Source organism: Crocuta crocuta, unplaced genomic scaffold (assembly GCF_008692635.1).
Source record: "Crocuta crocuta isolate KB4526 unplaced genomic scaffold, BGI_CrCroc_1.0 scaffold334, whole genome shotgun sequence".
NCBI lineage: Eukaryota > Metazoa > Chordata > Mammalia > Carnivora > Hyaenidae > Crocuta > Crocuta crocuta.
In genome coordinates this window covers 2,385,054-2,401,369 of record NW_027533260.1, presented here as the reverse complement: position 1 = coordinate 2,401,369, position 16,316 = coordinate 2,385,054, and the positions used below count along the sequence as shown (strand labels likewise).

The following is a 16,316-nucleotide window of genomic DNA, read 5'->3' as shown; positions in this document are numbered from 1 at the left end:
TCTCACTCTTCCTTGCACAGTTATGTCTACTAAGTCCCATTCCCTGATTATATTCTTCCCTCTTCCCTGGTGGCTGTTCCTTGAAGAATTAGATGACATCTCTCAACATACACCTCTACCACGCTAGCCGAAGCTATTGTTAGCTCTCACTTGGAATATTGCATTAGCACCCAATGTTCTCCTTGCTTCACTCCTGACTCCTCATAGTCTATTCTCCACACAGGAGTCACAGGTATTTTTTTAAATAAATCTGACAATGTCACTCCCCCACTCCAAACCTTCCAAAGCCTCCTCTCTTGGGCTGCATAAAAAACTAAGTACTGCTATAGCTTAGAAGGTCTTTCATGATTGCCTGTTATCTCTCTGGCTTCATCTCCTAACATTCTACTCCAAGCTCTCTGATCTTGTTCCTCAAAAATTCCAGGAATGATGCTTCCTCTTGCCTTGGCACTCAGTATTTCCTCTGCTTGGAACACCTCCTCAAAACCATGGCTCCTTCCTTCATTTCCTTCAGGAGTCTGCTCAAATGTCACCTTATCGGAGAGGCCTTCCCTGCAATCTGACCTAAATTAGCACCCACACATACTCCCATTTTTTTTTTTTCTAGGAGAGAGAGAGAGAGAGAGAGACAGCGTGAGCAGGGGAGGGTCAGAGAGAGAGGGAGTCACAGACTGAAACAGGCTCCAGGCTCTGAGCTGGCAGTCAGCACAGAGCCCGACGCGGGGCTCGAACCCACGAACCGCGAGATCATGACCTAAGCGAAAGTCGGACGCTTAACCGACTAAGCCACCCAGGCGCCCCTCCCATTCTTGATCCTTTTACTTTACCTTTTGATTTTCTCCTGTCAACTGTCACCACCTGACATTTTTATTCGTTCATGTGGTTACAGCAGTCACCACTACTAGAATGTAAATTCCTTGAGAAGAGGGATGCCTATTTTATTCAATAACCCTGGTGAGTAAAACAGTGCTTGGCACATATTAAGCACTCAAGAAATTTGTTAAATTAATGAATAAACAGGTTTCTCCAAAGGCCCTGAGGTTAAGGGTCCCTATATCACTCTAGCTAGGTGACAGCAGAGGCAACAAGAAAGGGGTCAACCTTCCCTATAGACCCACACTATCACCTCCTGCCCCCACAGGCCCAGCCCACAACCATGTTTTCAAATATGATGATGGTGATGATGGGAGGACTGTGCAGTATTCATTCAGCAGGCTGATGAGTAGATCCCTGAAGGTCGAGTGAAGAAGCCACACAGGAACATGAGCCCAAAGACAACCACTGGAGAAAACACTGGATGGGGATGAAGGTCAGAGGTATGGTGGGTGACAAGGACTAAGCAGAGGTTATAGACCTGGGCTGGGTAAGAGTCTCGGATAAATCAGGATCATTGGTGGGAGCAGGACATTGGTCAGAGTACCTGTAAGCTGGCTGTATGTATCCTGAGAGAAAAAAAAGGTATCCTGGAGTGGGGTGAGGAGCCCTGCATGATCTCTACCATGGTGCTCAGCCGCAATGTCAGCAAAAACAGGAAGAGGATGGACCAGAAGACAGACCCAGGAATGAATGACATGGTTTCAATGAAGGCCACGAATGCAAAGCTTGGGACCTCCTTAACCTGTTGAGGGGAGAGAGGGTAAGAGTAAAGTGTCCTTGGACTTAACAAAAAAATACAGACAAGGATACTATCTACCTTCCCTGGAAAACTCCCTAAAAGCTGTGGGCCATTGAAAAAATCAGATCTCCAAGCTGACCTCTGATATGGAAAAGCAGTCTACCTGGCATTACCCGTGGAGGGCATTCAGCAAGCTCTAGTTCTCTGCATCATCAGGGCTGCAGGTTATCCTGGAGCTCCTGGGATTTTTTTCTGGTGCTAGCAAAGCTGAAATTTCTGTTTCACAGAAAGCTTTGAGTAACTCCAGGCCCTCCTCACCTATTTTTACTGACCTTCAAAAACTGCTTCTCTAAGTTGCAGTCATTCAAGTGGCTGAAGACACTGCTCTTCATGCGTTGGGGAAGGCTGAGTCCAGGAGTGGAAGGCGGAGGTTGGGCTGTCAACCAGGTTGTAAGGGGGCTGGGCCTCACAACGAAATTTCCCCACGGCTCTCAGCTTCTCAAGCATTTCAGCATTCCTGGGGATAAGGAGTTGAATCACATAGGACCATTTGGCTCCTTGGGAGATCGGCTCCTTTCCCCTTATCTTCTAGATAAGGAAGGGCATCACTAACCTAGCATTATTGATCTAGATGCCTTAGAGCCTAGGATCAAACCTAGAAGGTACTCACCTCCAGGATCATGAAGTCAGAGCCCAGAGAAGTTATGATCATGGGGGAAGCCCACGAGGAGTGTTTTCTATTGTCTTCACAGGAACTCTGGGGGTATCTGCTGGTCTCTTATTCACCACCTACCTCTTCCCTTGTTCTCTTCTCAAACTAGTAGGTAAAAGGCAATCTTCCAGGCTTTGCATTACAGAATGTCAGGAAGCACCATTTACTTAAGATTACCACGTACATAACACTGCCCTGGAAGTGAGCTATGTGAGAGAAACTGCTTCTTGGACTTTTTGATCTGAGTCCTACTCACCTATTTAGCCTTATCTTCCTCCCATGATCCTCTGAACATTTCATGTTCTAATCATGCTTAACTACTTACAATTTCAGAGCTAGCCATGCTTTTTCATGCCCAAGACCACCTCTACCTCCACTACCATTCTTCACTTGACCAATTCCTACAAATCCTTAAAAATCCAACTCATTGCTCTATACAGATTACAGTAGAAGGCTTGACAAAACTTACTCATAAGAGCAAAATCCAAGGTGCAGGGTACTAAGTATAGCTTGATCACATTTTAGAAAACAAAATACTGTATGTCCCTTTGGTAACAGGCAAGTCAAATATTTTGATCAACCCTCTCACTGTAAATAACTTAAAAAGTCTAAAAAATATTTTAATCTTAATTAAAGTATTGAAAAAAATGAGGAATTATTAGACAAAAACTGAAGTGCAGACAAAGACAGTGGGGAAAGGGGACTTCCAAAGCAACTTTTCCCCGAAGGTAAAAGTCAAATACAGTAAACTATACCCCTAGTTTCCAATTTTATGACCTTAAGAAATAAAAGGAGAATGGGGGTCAGATATAAAGTACCAGAGCCTGCACAAAGTAAGAATCAGGCCATAATGTCCCCCTAATCTCACACTTCAAAGGCCTACACCTTCTAGTATAAAAATAAACCAGAAGCTTACACCCAACCCTTCCACAAAACAGAATGGCAAAGAAGGTTGCTGCAGAAATGATCAGAACAAAGGGAAATGCTTTAAAGTTGCTGACATGGGGCACCTAGGTGGCTCAGTCGGTTAAGCATCAGACTTTGGCTCAGGTCATGATCTCGCGGTTCACAGTTCGGCCCCGCGTCGGACTCTGTGCTGACAGCTCAGAGCCTGGAGCCTGCTTTGGATTCTGTGTCTCCCTCTCTCTCTGACCCTCCCCAGGTCGCACTCCATCTCTCTCTCTCTCCCAAAAATAAACAAACATTAAAAAATATTTTTTAATCAAACAATTGAAAACTAAACAATCTTGAAAGAGCCAGAGAAAAATGACACACTACATATTTAGGAACAGCAATCTGAAAGACTATAAATTTCTCATCAGAAATGGAGCCCAACAGCAAACAGTACATTTCTTTCTTTCTTTCTTCCTTCCTTCCTTCCCTTCTTTCTATCTATCTATCTATCTATCATCTATCTATCTATATATCTTGAGAGAGAGAGTGAATGTGCGAGCAGGAGAGGGGCAAAGAGAAAGGGAGAGAGACTCCCAAGCAGGATCTGCACTAGCAGCAGCAGTGCCCAATGAATGGCTCAAACTCACAAACGGTGAGATCATGACCTAAGCTGAAGTCAGACGCTTAACTGACTGAGCCCCCCAGGTGCCCCTGAAGTAGAAACTTTCTACAGCAGACTGTAGAAAGTTAAGTGCACACTTTTGTTGGGTTGTCCTCTTAGTGAGTTTTAGGAGTTCTTTACATATCCTGAATATAAATGTATGGAACATATAAATTTCCCCAGTACTGGGACATGCATTTTCATTATTTTCATAGGTATCTCTCCAAGAGAAAATGGTTTGAATTTTTTAAAAATGTTTTATGTTTATTTATTTTTGAGAGAGACAGAGACAGCGCATGAGCGGGGGAGGGGCAGAGAGAGAGGGAGACACAGAATCTGAAGCAGGCTCCAGGCCATGGGCTGTCAGCACAGAGCCTGATGCGGGGCTCGAACCCACAAACTGTGAGATCATGACCTGAGCCGAAGTTGGACACTTAATTGGGGGAGCCACCCAGGCACCCAGTAAATGGTTTGAATTTTTATGGCATCAGGTTATTGAGTGTAACAAGGCTTTACGTACTAAGGGGTGAAGAGAACTCTAAAGAATAGAGGAGCCACTGATATACAGGACAGCAGGCACTACCACCAGGCTTTAGATGATCTAAGAAAGGAATGAACAGGGGAGAGTGATTCCCATTATATACTATTAAGTGAAAAAAGGAAAAAACTAACTTCTGCATAAGAAAGAAGGGTAAAAAGGGGAGGCTGGGTGGTTCAGTAGGTTAAGCCTCTGACTTTGGCTCAGGTCATGATCTCATGGGTTGTCAGTTCAAGCCCCATGTTGGGCTCTCTGCTGACAGCTCGGGCCTGGAGCCTGCTTCAGATTCTGTGTCTCCCCCTCTCTGCTCCTCCCCCCACTTGCATTCTGTCTCTCCCTCACTCTCTCTCAAGAATAAACATTTAAAATAAATAAGTAAAATAAAATATTTTCCTTTTAAATAAAAAGAAAAAAGGGTAAATAAAAAATATATACATCTTTCCCTTTGTTTTTACAAACACACACAGGAAGGAAATATAAAAAAATAATTAGATTGGTTACCTACAAGGGATAGATGAGAAATGGGATGAAGTGCTGGTGAAACTTCTCTGAGTGTCCTTTTGTATAATCTCTTCTGAAACCACAGTAATGTTTAACATTAAAATAAAGTAAAAGTTTGGCAGGACATTAAAATTCCATACAAACCAAAAAATGAACATAACTGTACTTCAAGTGAGTGCCAATCATACTGTATGAAGGAAAAAGAACTAAATCAAGTAATTCTTGAACACAGCATTTTGACTATAAAACTCAGGATAAAGACAAAAAGTTGTCAACAAATGCTGAACTCTGGGATTCGTATGTTTGTTTCTCCAATGGAATGAGCTAGCAATTCTGCCACTATTTGCCATGCATTCTAGCATGGAAACTAAGCAAATTTGTGTGTGTGTGTGTGTGTGTGTGTGTGTGTGTGTATGAGAGTGAAACACAGACAGAGAGACAGATCATTACAATCCTGATAACACTGTGGAGGGTAACCTGGCCTTATACCGTGAAGCTACACATGTGGTAGAAACAGGATCATAGTGTTTGGCAGCTCCTCCCATCAAGAGATAAAGTCTATTTCTCCACCCCTCGAATCTGGGGTGGCTTTGTGACTTCCTCTGACCAAAGAAATGTAGCGGCAATGACAATGAGAGCATTCCCACGCTTAGGCTTGCTGATTCCACCTGTGTTCTCTGTGAGCGGTCATGTGAGGAAGCCCGAGCCAGTCACACGGAGGGGCCTCCTGGAAGAGAGCAGGCCTTGTGGACCCGCCAGCACTGGAGAGCGCGAGGGAGCCCCGTCAACACCACATGCGGCAGAGCAGTGGAGTCCCAGCTGGGCCAAGCTGAATGCACACATGTGAGTTAACCCACAAGCCCAATAGAAGAACTTTCCAGGCAACCCACAGAATCATAATAAATCATTCTTGGTTTCAGCCATTTACTTTTGGAGTGATTGGTCACACAGTAATAGGTAACTCTGCATCAACAGTCTCACTCAGAGATACGTACCCTACACAGATGGACACGTGTGTGGTGCATCAGGAACATGTGTAAGGATGGCATGGTTTTAATAGCCCGAAATTGGAAAGGCTCCAAATAGTCAATAGTATAACAGACAAATAAATTGTGGTATGTTCATATACTGGAACATTATACAGCATTAAAAGCACAGACTAGAAGGATGAATCTTACAAACATACGTTGAAACAAAAGAAGGAAAACACAAAAGAAAACAATGAGAATGTATATGTAAATAAACAAATTAAACTATATAAACGGACACAATAAACTATACTGCTTCATGTAAGCATAGAACTAAAGCTATGTTGCTCAGATACACATACATAGATAATAAAATATAAAGAAAAACAAAGGACCAATTATCATAAAAGCCACAATAGTTATTGTGAAGAAAGAGTTTATAATTAGAGATTCATAGAGAGCTTCTATGGGTCATTCTAGTTCTTAGCATGGGTGGTGTTTATTTTATAGTTATTTACACTGCGTATATTGTTTTCCGTGTGTTTCTATTTATATGCAATACCTCATAATAAAATGTTTTTTAAACATTAAAGAATACCATTACACTCCCATTAGACTGGCAAAAATTTTAAAGTGTGACCAAGTCTAATCAAATGTGTAGAGGGGCGCCTGGGTGGCTTAGTCGGTTAAGCGTCCGACTTTCGCTTAGGTCATGATCTCGCGGTTCGTGGGTCATGATCTCGCGGTTTGTGGGTTCGAGCCCCGCATCGGGCTCTGTGCTGACTGCCAGCTCAGAGCCTGTAGCCTATTTCAGAGTCTGTGTCTCCCTCTCTCTCTCTGACCCTCCCCTGCTCACGCTGTCTCTCTCTCTCTCTCTCTCTCTCCTAGAAATAAATAAAAATATTTTTAAAAAAATGTGTAGAGGGGTGCCTGGGTGGCTCAGTCAGTTAAGCGTCCGACTTCGGCTCAGGTCATGATCTCACAGTTTGTGCGTTCAAGCCCCGCGTCAGGCTCTGTGCTGACAGCCAGCTCAGAGCCTGGAGCCTGTTTCAGATTCTGTATCTCCCTCTCTCTCTGGCTCTCTCCTGCTCACACTCTCTCAGAAATAAAACATTTAAAAATTTTTTTAAAAAATGTGCAGAAAGTGGAATACGTGGAATGCTTACACATCTTAAACCATCTTGGTAATGAAACAATACACGGTGAGACTAAAGGTGTGTGTGCCCTACCTAGCAATTCCATTCCTAAGTATACACCCCAGAGAACTCCTGCACATATGCACGTGAATATGCCCAGGTTAATTCTAGAAGAAAAGAGTACTTATTTGCATGGGTTAGGATAACCAGGAACAATTTCAGCTTAGGTTTGTTTCCTCTGGGAGTCCTTCTCTGACTAGCCCAGTCAGAACTAATGGCTCTGTCTTCTATACTCCCATCACCCCTGTTATTAGTGATCAGGAGTCTGTAACTATCTGATTATGCAATTCCCCCCACTTCCTCCCTCCAAAAACTGAAAACTCAGTGAAAACAAGAATTGTGGTCTGATTCACCTGTCCACATCTCTGTGGTACCCAAAGAGTCCTTTCTAAATGTCTGATGAGTGTTTTTGAAACTAATGCCTAAAGAATGAAAAACTGGGGTGAGGAGACAATAAAAAGTCTCATTCTGAGAGTCCTTTTTGGTGGTTAAGTGCGATAGATTGACAGAAATCCCTAAACAGGAGTTGAAAGTTAAGAGTGAAAACATTCAGCAAATGGAAAGTTCTCCAGATGGGTGTGCTCTTAGATGCTGAGACCAGAGTAATCTTGAATGCTTGCCACTTTTAGCCTCTCTCTGTGGTGGTACTCTGAAGTGGACGATTGGCAATCTCTGAGTTTGTAGATGTCTAGGGCCAGAGAGGGGCTCTGGGCAAGATATTATATGACAGAGATTCTACTGTCTCTGTGTTCTGCTCCAAGGGAGAGTAGAGACTTGCAAGTGCACCTGCGGTTGCCAGGTGTGGACAGGAGTCTCTATAGCACCTTGAAAGTTCAGGTCTCTGGGTTTTGTAGCTCCCTGGGGCTGGGAGCCTCAACTAAGGGGCTGGCATTACTTCTCACTGCAGCAGTGCATGACGACTGTGGCCCAAAAGCCCAGGACATAGAAGTAGAAAGATGTGACCAGCAGCATGGTGAGCAGGCTGACCAGAACCACAATGAAGGCACCAACGAGACAGTTGCTGGATGGGCACAGGTGCAGGGATAAGGAGGCAACAGGGCCAAAGCCTAGACCCAAGGCAAGCAAGACTTGGTTCCCTGCTTGACACCATACATCCATGTTGTACACAGCTGATATCTAAAAGAGGGAAGACAAGTATAAAGGGATATGTAAAAGGAAAGGAGAACCTTAACAGGTATAGGGGGAAGGACAAGGGTAATAACGGGAAGGATACCCTAAAAATAGACAATAGGTGTCCGCCAAGGCCTGGTAGGGGAGTGAGGAAGATGTATTTTACCTTGGAAAGCATCAAATACTAAAGCTGAAATACCGCCCCTTCCAGCAGTAGACTCTGGATGAGGAAACAGAGGATAATGCAATAGGAGACTGGTACCAAGACTTACATTACCTGAACTGAGAATGGGACATATCAACAACCATGTACCATGAGGGGTCAACCAACAGTCAGCAGGGATCGAAAGTTCTGAGTCAGAAGTGAGGAGGAGACATTTTCAGCAAGGGTCAAGGGCTGGTGGGAGCAAAAGGCCAGAAAGAGCAAGACATTAGGAAATCAGTGATAAAAATGTTAGATGAAGTCTAAGGCATCCAAAACTGTCAGTGGTGGCTTACTTTCCCAGTGAACTTGAGCCCATTAATAATGAAAGAACCAACAAGACACCAGGACACCAATAAGAACAAGTTCAGACTGAAGACTGGTGGCGCACCGTCCTCAATTCTGTCTGAGGCCTTCAAGGTCACCTGGTACCAGAAGTACATGGAAGGTGTTGTCTGTGCACATTCAGGATCTGGGGGGACCTGGCTTTGGACATGCCTGCCAGACAGGGTGACCCCTCCCTCTTCTTTAGCTTTTCCCCCTCTTCCTCCATCCCTTTCCCCCTCCCATTTCTTCTTCTTCCTAAGGTTTTCCTCTTTATCCCTCCTCACTCCTTTCTCCTCTTCCAAATTCCCTACCAGCTCTTTTCCCTTTCTACTCCTCCTCTCTTGCTTCTTCCTCACCAAAGTCACTGGAGTTCATCAATAAGCAATAGTTGTCCCATGGAACTGGAAACTGGAAGCACTGGGCCAAGTAAGACAGGATCCAGGCACTGACCACATTCAAGTATAAGCTGGTAACGAAGCACACCTGAGGGCCAACCAGAATCTAATCATGAGGAACCATCAGACAACACAAATTAAGGAACATTCTATAAAATAACTGGCTTATATTCATTAAAATTGGTCAAAGTCATGCACATAAGGAAAAATGAAAGAATTGCAAGACTGCAATCACAACTGAAAGTCTGAAATTATGTGAAAATAAGAAGTTAATACTGGGAGCGCCTGGGTGGTTCAGTCGGTTAACCGTCTGACTTCAGATCATGTCATGTTCTCACGGTTCGTGGGTTCGAGCCCCGCATAGGGCTCTGTGCTGGCAACTCAGAGCCTGGAGCCTGCTTCATATTCTGTCTCCCTCTCTCTCTGCCCCTCCCCCCTTGTGCTCGCTCTGTCTCTCTCAAAATTAAATAAATATTTTAAAAAATTTTAAGTTAATACTGGAGTTTGAAAAGCAGCTGGATTAGACTTTCAGTTTCCAGTTCACGTGTTAGGAACTTGGAAGTCACCACTCCATCCTAACAAGTAAAAAGCTGAACAGGCTACAAATCAATAACTCCTCTTGGATCCCTAAGGGAGGTGGGGGCACAAAGCAAACCACTGCCCCCAAGACTGACAGTCAAATACAAAGACTGCCTGATTACTGGAGCAGAAACTCAGGAGGAGAAACCACCATGGAACCAGTACCAGAAAAGGAAAAACTCTATTAAAATTGACATTGCTAGAGGCTCAGTGTGGACAATCTGAGAGTTTAAAACTCCAGGGGGACCCAGTCACAGGGGTGGGACACATTTTGGTGAGTTTGACCTTCAGGATCCTGACCAAGTTCTCACAGAATATAGGCTGAAAACCCCTTCGGCTTCCAGAAGGGAGAGGAAAAAGGAACCATACTGAAACACTCCAGGGCACTCTATTCTTAACAAGGCCTGCCCTCAGGAGACTAGTGAACCAGAGCCTAATCTGTAGCTAATCAAAGTCAGTCTGACCTAGGGGAAAGAAAATATCAACTCCAGCTCACTCCGGCCATCCTGTCCCGGCCATCCTGTCCCGCCTAAGAGGAAGGAAAAAAAAAAACCACACACACAAGAAACTCTTGTGAAATTCAGTCTGGGGCCACAGGCTCACTAAGAGGCTGAGACCTAGCACAGAACAGCTTCCCTTCCCCACACCTTATCATCACATTACTTACAGGCCTACTTTACAGCAGCAACTTTACCCAGTACATCATTTCCAGCTAACAACAAAAATTTACAAGGCATACCAAAAGGCAAGAAAAAACCATAAACTGAAGAGACAGTGAGCATCAGAACCACACATGGCAGGCATGCTGGGACTATCAGACTGGGAATTTGAAACAACTAGGATTAATTTACTAAGGGCTGAAATGGATAAAGTAGACAGCATACAAGAATAGATGGGCAATATAAACAAAGAGATGGAAGGAGGAACCAAAAGGAACTGATACACATCTGTAACAGAAATGAAGAATATCTTTGATGGGCTTACTAGTAGAGTGGACATGGCTGAGGAAAGAATCACTGAGTTTGAGGATATCTCAGTAGAAACCTCCAGAACTGAGAAGCAAAGAAAACAAAGACTGAACATCAGCAGGCAGAAAATCAGTAAGGATATAGTCAAATCCGACAACACCATCAATCAACTGGATATGACTGACATCTGCAGACCACTTCATCCCATAACAGCAGAATGCACATTTTTCTCAAGCCCACATCCTGGGTCATAAGACACCCTAACAAACTCAAAAAGACAAAAAGTCAAACAATGTCTGCTCTCAGTCCTCAATTGAATTAAATTAAAAATCTAATGGAAAGATAACTGGAGATCCCAAAACATGTAGAGATTAAACAACTCACTTCTAAATAGTACATGGGTCAAGAAAAAATCTCAAGAGGGGCGCCTGGGTGGCTTAGTCGGTTAAGCGTCCGACTTTCGCTTAGGTCATGATCTCGCGGTTCGTGGGTTCGAGCCCCGCGTCGGGCTCTGTGCTGACTGCCAGCTCGGAGCCTGGAGCCTGTTTCAGTCTGTGACTCCCTCTCTCTCTGACCCTCCCCTGCTCACGCTGTCTCTCTCTCTCTCTCCTAGAAATAAAAATATATATAAAACAAGTTTTCTGGCAAATGGGAAAATTGCACCCTTCGGCGACAGAACGGAGTTTGGGCAAACTGGCCACCTGCACCACCTGTGTAGCCCTTGGCCCCGTAGCAGACTCCCCCCTCCTGGCTGAGCGGCCCTAGGGGAGGGGGGGTCCCACGTGTGACCACCCTTTGCAGCAACCGCTCCTCCACGCCCATAACTTCTGGGGGCACTCGGGGTCCCCCAGAAACCCCTCTTCCGCGCGGTGGCCCTCCTTCCCCAGAACTACAACCTCCGGAGAGGAAAGGGGGCGGATGTCGGGTTCCTCAAGGAGCAGGGGCTAAGTGTCCCTAACAGGCCAATCGATAGTGGAGCCGCCCGGGTTTCCGCTGGGTCACCCGCAAAGGGCGGGGAGCCGAGGCCGAGTCCCGCGAGCCCCAAGTCAGATACCGACAGGGAAGGGGTTCCCCCAATGTACGGGGTCCTGGGGGGCAAAAAAGGAGGGACCTTTCGGGCCTATCTGATCCCTCAGCTCCTCAGAGCCCGGGGCGTCCAGGGGAATCCGGTGACCCCAGGCCTCAGGAGTGACGCCAGCTTTACACATCCCGCATCTATGAATTTTGAGGCCTCCCAGGGCCTGGCACCCTCACCCCAGCCCAGAGGCCCCGGGCTCTTCGGTCTGTTCTGTCTGGGGGAAAAAAAAAAAAATGAACGCGAAGAAGTCTCAACGGAGAAGCCTACCGAACACCTCAGACCCCTCCAGGCGTCATCAGCCCAGCTCACTACGCCTCGCTCTGCCTCACGGACAGCTTTTCCCGCCGTTCCTCTGCGCGTGCGCCAAGGCTCCCTCGCCCACCTGTTGAGCTGGCCGAGGACTCCGCCCCGAAACCCCAACACGCCCTCCCGCACTGCGCACGCGCGCCCTCCACTCCCTGCCCCACTCTGTTTCCTGCGCACGCGTCCTGGCCTGCCCACCTCCGCCTCTTCGCCTTTGGAACCAGACCCCCGACTTCCTTCCCAATGCGCGCGATGCTGAAGCCTAGTGTTTAGCCGTGTCGCGAGTCTGGAGCATGAATTTTGCTTTCACACCCCCGAGTGAGTGATAAGGGTGAGGTGGGAAGCCTGTTCTTCCACTCGTTTCTCTTGCTTTCAAACTTTTGCTATTTATTTAAGGTTCCCCCACCACTGTCCTAACCTTAACCATGTGTCCAACGAGACAGACATGGACCTTGCCTTCAGAGAGCTCAGAAACCTACTGGCATTGCAGGCTTGAAATATTAATGAAGGGTAACCTCTCTGAAATGGAGTCTGGAAGCCAGAAAGGGAAGTCCTCATACCCTACCACTCCGGTCAGTTGTAGACCCGACGGGAAGAATCCTACCTTGCCCCTGAATACTATCCTGTCTCACCAGGAGGAAGAAAGAACGGTTTTCTTCCTACCCAGCAACACCCCAGCCAATGAGAGACTTTCACAACTCAGCCAATGTGAAGTCATTACGCTTCAGACTCCCAGTTCATTCCAACAGACTTTTATTTACAATCCCCCCTCCTTCCTCTATTAAAGAGTAGTTTTCTCCTCCTTTCGTGGGCTGACTCTGGTTTTGCCATAATTTGCCTGTCCTGAATTGCAATTCTCTGTTATTCCTGGGGGGTTGGGAGGGTACACAACAACTCACTTTTGCTGGTAAAATAGCTGACAAGTTTCATGTGTGTGTTTGTTTATTAGATTTTTTTAAATGTATGTGTTTATTTTGAGAGGGACAGAAAGCACACATGACGGGGGGAGGGGACAATCCCATGCATGGTCAGCATGGAGCCCATGATATGGGGCTGGAACTCACAGATTCACAGAGCAGTGAGGTCACGACCTGAGCAGAAAGCAAGAGTCGGTCGCTTAACCAACTGAGCCACCCAGGGGCCCCCTGACAAGTTTTAGGGGTTTTTTTTGTTTTTTTAATGTTTAATTTATTTTTTTGAGATAGAGATAGAGACAGCATGAGCAGGGGAGGGTCAGAGAGAGAGGGAGACACAGAATCTGAAACAGACTCCAGGCTCTGAGCTATTCCTCAGCACAGAGCCCGACGCGGGGCTTGAACCCACAAACCGTGAGATCATGACCTGAGCCAAAGTCGGAAGCTTAACCTACTGAGCCACCCAGGTGCCCTGACAAGTTTTAATTTTAAGGTTAAGAGTAGTTGATGAGCAGAAGTGAGATCTGAAGATTCTCCGCCCCTCCCAACAACTCTAAGGCTGATGGCAAACACATGCTGGTATCCACTGAGTCCATCAAGCTTACTGCTTTCTTTTAGGTTGTTTTTTTTTCTTTTTTGTTTTGTTTTTTACTGTTTTATTTAGTTTTGAGAGAGAGACAGACGGAGAACCCGAAGCAGTCTCCAGGCTCTGAGCTGCCAGCACTGAGTGTGAACCACGAGATCATGACCTGAGCGTAAGTCAGCGCTCAACTGACTGAGCCACCCAGGCGCCCCTGAGCATACTGCTTTCTTGACCACCCTGGAATTTGAGGTGTTTTCTCCTGGATTTCAGCTTCACTCTTTGTGATTTAAGCTCTCCAGACTTTATTTCGGTGTCTGTTTTAAGGCTTTGTCTTCCTGAGACTACTCACTTGGACTTCATTCCGCCTCCCGTTCGGAACTGGGCTGTTCCTATTGTAACTGCGCCATCTAGGAATTTTCCTTTTGCTGTAAAGAGAAACCTCTAGGAAATGGGATTCCCAGTCATCAAAACGCTTTGAGGTCGCCCTGCCCCTTCTGAGACCCTGAAAGTTTTTTGGCACACTTATAAGGACATGGGCCAACTTGACCGAAAGTATTTTAGAACTCCATGGCAATTATGGGGAAAGTCCAAACTCTCCAAACTGCTTTTATTCAAAATTAAATTGGAAAGCTACAGTTCTAAAATAAACAAAAACCTGTATGGGATGCCTATTGGAAACCGTACCTTGAGGCTTGCAAATCTTTTCAGGATTCTGTTTACCCTTTGTAAAATGAGGAGGAAAACAAAGACAAGAGAAATGTATCAAAACTAAATTTCCTTGCAGCTTGCAGCCCACTGTTAGATACCTGAAACATGCAGAGTGTGACATTCCTCAAGGAACTCATGGCTGCCTTACCTTAATGTTTATGTTTTATTACAGATGAAAACTAGAAGCCCCTGGGTGGCTTGGTCACTTGAGAGTCCGACCTCAGTTCAGGTCATTATCTCACAGCTCGTGAGTTCAAGCCCCGTGTTGGGCTCTGTGCTGACAGCTCGGAGCCTGGAGCCTGTTTCAGATTCTGCGCGCGCGCGCGTGTTTGTGTGTGTGTGTGTCTGTCTGTCTCTCTCTCTCTCTGCCCCTCACCCCCCTCAAAAATAAGTAAACATTAAAAAAATTTTTTTAAATACTAAAAGTAACCTTAACAGCAGCTAGCCCCTCAAGGTCCTGAAAGCCTTGCTTCCGGATTCCTCAGAGACTTACGCAATCCCTAAACCCCACTAATTAAAAACTATATAATCAGTCACTCCTCACAATCCCAATGCAGCTCTTTCTGCCCAAGGGCCCTGTGTCTGTGCTGTAATACAACCATTTTTTTGCACCAAAACTGTCTCAAGAAATCTTCCTTGGCTGTTCGCTCTCAAACTCAAATTTCAAATCACATCACAAAGTACTATTTCTAAATTAACTGAGGCAACTAGACAATTGAAAGAATCAGAATGTCTTCTCTAAGGCCTCTTTACCTCCTCTCCCCCTCCCCCCTTCTTTGTTTCTATAATACATAGCTGTCACCTTGCGCACGGGCCCTGCTTCTGGTGCCATCCATTTGTACAGTCCTCCCCTCCTCTGTCCCCCTTGCTTCCTGGTTCTGATCCTTTCACCAAACTTCCCTTTTCCTCCAAAACTCTCTCCAGCTCCCTCCTCTCCTGAACCTATGAAAACCCGCCCCTTTTCAAGTTAAGTCTTCCAAGGACTCAAATACATCCCAAATTTCTTACGTTCCCTGGACTAAGGCCAATTTGTGAGCCATAGTCAAAGAGTTTCCTAAAATAACTTGCAGCTGAATAATTCCAATCTCTGCCTCTTCACCTGGCATTCTCTTCTCTCCATCGTCTCCTGTGCGCCTCTTATGGGATAAGACACTTGTAGCATGTTTCTCGCACAGAGAGTCGTGACACCGAGGCTTTTCTTTCCAGGAAGCAACTTTATTCCAGCCGGCGTCACTCAGTAGGTTTCATACCCGAAGAACTGAGCCCCGAACACCACGTGGCCTGGTTTTTTAAATAAAATTTTTTACTTCTTTGTCTCCCATATATGCGAAGAAGTAAAACACACAAACATGCAGTCTGAAAACGTAGTCTCATGGTACAAGGTCGTGAGGGATGTCGTCACATACAGGAATAGCAAGGTTGCCTTGAGACCTTTTTTTTTTTCTTTTTTATGGAGGAGACCTTATCCCATTCCCCCCTTTGATGCTCGGACCCCTCTATTTAGGGTCAAAGAGCATCATTTTGGTTTATAGATTTATATTTTTATAACATCATAACATGAATGGATGTCTCTTCTTTTTTTTTTTAAATTATGGCCTCAATGAGATTGGAGGCAGACCATGCAACCAGGAGAGCTAAGCAGGGCAAGATTAAGTATCCTCCTAAAATTAGGAATAATTCCTATGAGGCTTTTGAATCCCCCAAGAGTTGAAAACCATCCTCCAAATAACTCTCTGGGGTTTCAGCCCTTCCAGGTCTGGACTGGGACGTGAGCAGCCTTTCTCATTCTGCGAGAACGAGATCTGCGATCTCCTCTAGGACTTTTTCCTCATCCTCTATCTTTAGGCAGCAGTTGCTCAGGTTAACATTTCCACAGACACGTCTCTCAGAAGCAAGCACGCAAACTAAGGCCAAACAGTGTTGACAGATGGCATCACACATTTTGGTTTGCTGCTTGGCTGGTAAGTTAAGAGCTTTGGCAGTTTCACTGGTTATCATTTTTACAACTGCTTGCAGTCTAATTATGTGGTTTAGTGTGCAAAT

General features: G+C 45.4%; 1 pseudogene; it reads right to left on the bottom strand.

Moving 5' to 3' along the window:
• Positions 1-1,122: 1,122 nt before the first annotated feature.
• Positions 1,123-10,224, bottom strand: LOC144217546 (orphan sodium- and chloride-dependent neurotransmitter transporter NTT5-like; annotated as a pseudogene).
• Positions 10,225-16,316: the final 6,092 nt, after the last annotated feature.